Source organism: Fukomys damarensis, unplaced genomic scaffold (assembly GCF_012274545.1).
Source record: "Fukomys damarensis isolate Sample0158 unplaced genomic scaffold, DMR_v1.0_HiC HiC_scaffold_13, whole genome shotgun sequence".
NCBI classification, from domain to species: domain Eukaryota; kingdom Metazoa; phylum Chordata; class Mammalia; order Rodentia; family Bathyergidae; genus Fukomys; species Fukomys damarensis.
This window is the reverse complement of record NW_022900925.1, coordinates 380,463-386,462: the sequence shown is the minus strand read 5'-3', so window position 1 is coordinate 386,462 and position 6,000 is coordinate 380,463. Positions and strand designations below refer to the sequence as shown.

The following is a 6,000-nucleotide window of genomic DNA, read 5'->3' as shown; positions in this document are numbered from 1 at the left end:
CACACACACACACACACACACACACACACACACACGACACATCCTGCCAGGGACACGCGCGCACACAGGTGCATGGCGAGCATGCACATAGGCATGCACACGCAGGCAAGGGAATCTTGGACACGTGTGCACATAGCTGGCTGTACAGGTTCAGCATCACATCCACATATCCCAAATACATGCCCAGACATGCACGATGGTTGCAGGTGCACAGGTTTCTGTGTGCACATGTAGGGTGGTATCTGTACTTGTGCACAAATGCACTCATTGAAGCTTGTGCATTCCCTCAAAATCATTTCCCCATGCCCACTGAGAACACAAACACACACTCTTATGGGGGCACACACACACCCATTAACAGCACATCTCTCCTCCCCATCTTGTGCTCTGGCTTCTCCCATCTCCGGCTTTCTCCCATCTATGCTCCTTCCCCTGCCCTGTCTCTGCTAGCTTGACCCCCCATGTGACCCCCTTTAAGGCTCAAGCTTCCTCCCCAGCCTGTCCCCAAGAGCCCTGCTCTTCCAGCCTCCTGGGGTGCATTGTCTGGGCCTCACATTTCTCTGCCTCCCACAGGGCTGAGGCCTTTCATCCTGGCATAACAGACCAAATCAGCTCACCCCCGACCCAGGGAAACCCCATTTTATCACTGGCCTGAACCCCTATTTGGCCCTAGGGCCACAGAATTGGACTGAGGAGACAGATGTGTGCCCAGAGCATGAGCCTCAAAGGGCTCCCTGTCCCCCTTGGCCTCTGCTTCCCCTTTAATGTGAAATATAATTACGTGTCTGCGCAGCAGGGAGACTGGCTGCAGGATTTTAACCAAGGAGGATGGCCCTGGCCACCGCCCAAATCACTGGCAGCTCAACACAGAGCCCTCTGCAGACCCCACCAGCCCCAGCTTCAGGCTCCAGGCTGTCACCCAGGCCCCAGGGTCACCCAGAGCACTCAATGGACTCAGGTTGCACTGAATTTGAAAATTCCACCTCCCTTTACTGAGCAACTGTGGAGGCAAGTCCCTTTACCAGTCAGTGCCTCAGTTTCCCTGTGCTCAAAGAGTTAGTGGAGATTCCTACTTCATAGGGCTGTACTGCTGGTTAAATGCAATGAGCATACTTAGGGCACTGAGCAGAGCTCTGGGCAGGGTAGAACAGCTGACTTTACTGGGTGCCCACTGCATGCTTAGCTGTATGCTTAGGACCTGGCTAAAGTGACTGGCTGTCAGTATAACTGGAGTATATACACTCATTGCCCCATTTTACAAATAAAGAAATGGAGGCACAGAGAAGTGTGGTCACTTGCCTAGTCACAGTGCTGCTGGATGGTGAAGCTAGGGCTCATCACCAGGTGTGTCCCTAGGACGAGAACCTTGCCTCCCTGCCTGGTGACTGATTAGGACTGCAATACAAAGAAAAATGGGTGTCAAGGGGACTCCACCCTATTGCTCCATCCCTCCCCTGTATAGGCATACAATGTCCTGGTTTCCTCCTCCTCCTCCTGGAAGACCAATCTCTCAGAGGACCAAAAGCTCTCAAGAAAGTTTTCCTCCTTCTCCCCCCAAGTGACCAAGATGGGAAATGACTCAGCTCCCGACCCTCTGCTGCCCCTATCCCCAGAAGACAAAAACTGAAGGCAAGAATAAAGGAAGTAGCCCTTGAAGTTCCTCTTCCTCATACTAGGAATCTTCTCAGGTATCCCAGCAGGAACAGGCCTGAGTCAGCCCTCTCAATTGGCCCCACCATGGGTTCCCAGAGTCCCCCTTAGGTGAGGGACAAGAGAAGGGACAGGAATACCACAACACTCCTCTGAATCCAGGATTCCGACAGCTCTGGAAGAAGAGGGTGAATCTAGGGCAGGGGCGGTGAACGTACGGCTAGGGCATCCTGAAGCCTGGAGCACCCACATACTCACACAATCCCTATCCAGTTGTCCACCAGGATAGTTTGTATGAGACCAAGAGGTCTTTCTCCTGGGCTCCATGATCAGACGCATTTCACAGAATGAGCAAGCGTCTTGCTCAACTTTACACAACGAAGAATGTCTCAGTAAAGAAGTTGGCCTAACTACCCAAGGCCTGCAGTATAGGGCTTGCATCACTCCTTCCAACCAGCTTGCAGAATCTGATGTTTCTGTTTGTTTTGCTTTGTTTTGTTTTATGGTACTAGGGATCAAACTAAGGGCTTTGTAAATGCTAATCAAGCACTCTACCATTGGGCTAAACCTGCAGCCCCCAGGGTTCAATTCTTAATCATATCATGTCTCTTTTGAGGTTGTCCTGGGCCCTCAGTGTATAGTCCTTTGCCCAGCATAGGAGCACTAACCTCTCTACAGAGAGACACTCATGCTCCAAATGCAAGGACTGAGGAGCAGAGCATCAGACATGTGAGCAGATTCTTCTCTGATCAGTTTATACACCTGAACCTGGACTCCCTGTGTTGTCAAAAGGGGCTTATGCCCTCCCTGCCCTAAGAGAACCAGGCATCTTGCCTCCCTCCAGTAGGAGTGTTCAGAATGGCCAAGTGGACCTGCTCGGGGGATGACCAATACCTCAAGACTGCCCCTCTCTAGCACAGGGCCTTTGGGTGCATCCTTTGCTGAGGTTCCATTTCCTTCTGTGGACAATGGAGATAACAGCTTCTGCAATAAAACACTTCTTATCCTTGAGCAACCCTGGGAAAAGCCACTGAGATGAGCTCAAGTCAGCTGTCCCATAACACAGAAATATTCCTGTCACCTGCAGTATGGCCCTGAACCCAGCTGTCCATTAAATTGCAGTTCTCTTTCTTCCCTTCCATCAAGGACCTTCTTCAGGGCAAGGATGTGGCTAAGGCTCATCCCTTTCAGCCTGGGCTGGGCACATGATCCAGAACCATACACAGACTTAAGCATCTCAGAACTACAGGTCAGGGAGGCTGAGGTGGGGTGGGGTGGGAGGCTTGGCCCATTCAGAATCCCTATTTCATTTTGAGGACAGTGAGGCCCCCTTTTATAACAAGGATACTGTCCTAAAGGCTGTGGTTTGCTCTCCCTGTGGGCAAAAGGCTGAGAATTTCAACCTCTCTATTCAGCAGTTACCCACTCTTGTGGCAATCACATCTTAATATAATATCCTGTGTTTGGCATAAATCAATCATCAACATTTAGGGCATAAATCAATCAACAGCCCCTCCCTGATGTTTTTGCCTGGCCTGGCAGGCAGCTGCACCTGATGCTCCCCAGGAACACCTCTGGAGAGCTGCCAGGATTTCTTCTGCCCACCCCAGACCTTGACCCAGCTTCAACCCACAGCGCTTCTCCAGGCCGGCTCCCTCAGCACAGGCCCAACCAAATGCAAAATGGGTGAGAGAAGCAAATGCCTCAAGGTCCCCAAGACACCCACCTCCCTCGGCCTCCCCTCCAGACCCTCTGCCTGGCCACCACAGTGGTCCTATTGCTGACCCCGCAGTCATTCACGGTGTCTCCTCCAGTTCTCTTCTTTCAGGGAGAGGCCTGCCCATTGCAGGACTTATCTCCTTTGCAGTTTTGTTGTTGTTTGTTTTTCTCAGTACTGAGGATTGAATCCAGGGCCTTCATGCTGAGTTACATCCTCAGCCTTTTTTAAAATTTTTAAAATTTCTCCACAAATCTTGCTAAATTGCCCTGACAAGACTCAAACTTACAATCAATACTTCTGTCTCTGCCTCTCTGAGTGCTGAGATTATAGGTGCTCACCACCCCACCTGACTTCCGGCTTTGCTTCTTCTCAAGCAGGTCACTCTTTGTGGTGCCTTGATGTCCATCTCTTCTCCAACATGTCAGCTTCTTGAGGACAGAGGCCGGGGTGCAGACCGGTGCCCAGAGTGAGTAATGTCTGCATACTGAAAAAGATGGGCAAACATGAGAGCATCTCAGGAATGATCAGAGCCTCTGTCTCTGCATGGTGCCTGCAGCCACACTTAACTGTACCTGCCCCATCACAGAGCCGTGGTAAGCCTAGAGGTGTAGGCTTCTGTTCCACTTGAGCCTACTCTGCAGCCAGCTCGGGTCAGTCAAGCCCAGAAGTATCGCCCTCTGCCTGGTCTCATCACACAGCACCGTTTGTCTTAGATGATAATAACCATACCAGTGATGGTGATAACAGCCAGTGCCAGCTGTGCGCACGCAGGTGATAGTCAGGTCGACACCACCCCATCAATAGATGGAAACATGCCCAGATAGGTGACAGTGATAGCTAGGGAGGACAAAGGGGCCTGTCCCCAGAGGTACTGTGGTGGGGGTGGCTGGGCCCTGAAAGGCACACACACTCACTTCTTCCCACCCAGTGCCTGCAGGCCCCTGGCTGACCCTGAAGCATTGATCTGAGGCTTTCTGAACTTCAGGAAAGATGGCTGCCCTGGGAATAAGACACTGAGTCCCCCTTGCCCCTCCCAACATCCGTCAGGAAGCAGGCATTGATCAGTGCACTGGGAGCTGGGCTGACTGATTTCCCTCATGCAAGGTCCTGACACCCCATACCCCTCCTCCCGGTTCCCCTGGAGCTGCAGCTGTGAGGAGGATGAGCAGCACCACTGTGGCCAGGAGGGCAGCATGGGATAGGCTGAAGGCTGGGCTTCGCTCAGAGCTCTATCTGCATCTTCTGAGCATTAAGAGGCCAGGTCCAGGGTTTCTGTCCAGGTTATGTAACTTTCAGGGATATCACTAGTCCAAGTCCTGATGTTCCGGCCCCACTGCTCAGAACCTGACTCTTGGGGGTGGGGGAGAGTCTCATCCACTCCCACTCCACAGCTTCTGTGGTGTGTTCCTTGTAGACCTACGCCATCACCCCCAGGGCCCAGAAGTAGAAAATGACCCCAGATCTGGCAGTGAGCATTGCAGTGACTGGTGGAGAGGTGGACATATGATCAAAGCCAACCAGTGAAAATCAGCCCTAGGACTTTGACTGATCCACCAGAAAAATTGATGCTGTCTTTACCAAGGCTGGTAGGAGGGATGTGCTGGGGACATCTCTGCTTAACATGGAGTGAGCCCACCTGAAATGGCCAGCATTCAAGGGAGGCAGAGCAGGGATGTTGAGAGAAACAAAATTCAGGACAGGTCTTTTGAGGCCCATAGAGCCACTCCTGGATTTATGATTGTGAATCAAACCAATCCCATTTTGATTTATGGTTTGTTTGTTGTTTGAGATGGGGGTCTTGCTGAGTCACTATATTGCACAGACTTACTATCTTCCTGCCTCAGCCTCCCAGAGTGCTGGGATTACAGGCATGCATCACCACACCTGGCCCCATTTTTCATTTAAGATACTTCAAGAATCTAGTGGTGGAGGCCATAGATGTGTAAAACAAACAAACAGAAAACAAAACCGCAAGGCCTCCAAAAGGTCCCTTATGCTTTCTGAACCTCTCTTTCCTCTTCTGAAATTGGGAACTTGTGCCCTGCTTGGGAAGGCGGAAAGCTTCAAGGAAGGCGGGCAAGGCCTTCAGGCCCCAGGAGGACAGGCAGAAAGGGCAATAAAGGGAGGGAGGGAAATGGCTTCAGTCTCTCAGAGTTAAAAATAGCTTCCCCCAAGGAGGCCTCCCCGCTGGGATAATCCGGCCAATTACCCAGCCCCTCTCCTCCCTAGTGGGCTCTGCCTGCCTCCTCCCCCTTGTCCCTTTCACCACAGGGGGCCATCAGTCCTGGACAGGGCCCCAGGCCTGGTCCCTCCCGCCTTCCTCAGCAGGAGGCAGGGCTGCAGCCATGGCCTCAGGCCTTCTGAGTAAGGCCTGACTCTGAAATACTGCACAAAGAGGTCCTGACCCTGGAGAGTGAATTGTTCAAAATGTGCTGCCCTCCCCACAGAAAGGAGTCAAGAGACAGATTAGGGACTGCTTGGCAATCCTGTTCATGGCAAGCAAAACAACAAGTACACTTGCATTAGCAAACTGAAATATCTGGAAATTTGGGGAGACAAAACTGTTGGCGATTGTGTCCTGGGAGGAATCCTCAGTCACTTCTGCCTCTAGACCCACCTCCAAAGGGATC

At 51.9% G+C, this 6,000-nt stretch overlaps 1 protein-coding gene across 1 annotated transcript in view; it reads right to left on the bottom strand.

Moving 5' to 3' along the window:
* The window catches only part of Kcnj12 (potassium inwardly rectifying channel subfamily J member 12), a 44,274-nt gene extending 40,534 nt beyond the window's left edge, over nucleotides 1–3,740 (bottom strand). Inside the window, exon 1 of the mRNA XM_033762742.1 lies at nucleotides 3,717–3,740. The gene's annotated coding sequence lies outside the window, so the exon portion shown is untranslated. The remainder of the gene's footprint in view (nucleotides 1–3,716) is intronic.
* Nucleotides 3,741–6,000: the final 2,260 nt, after the last annotated feature.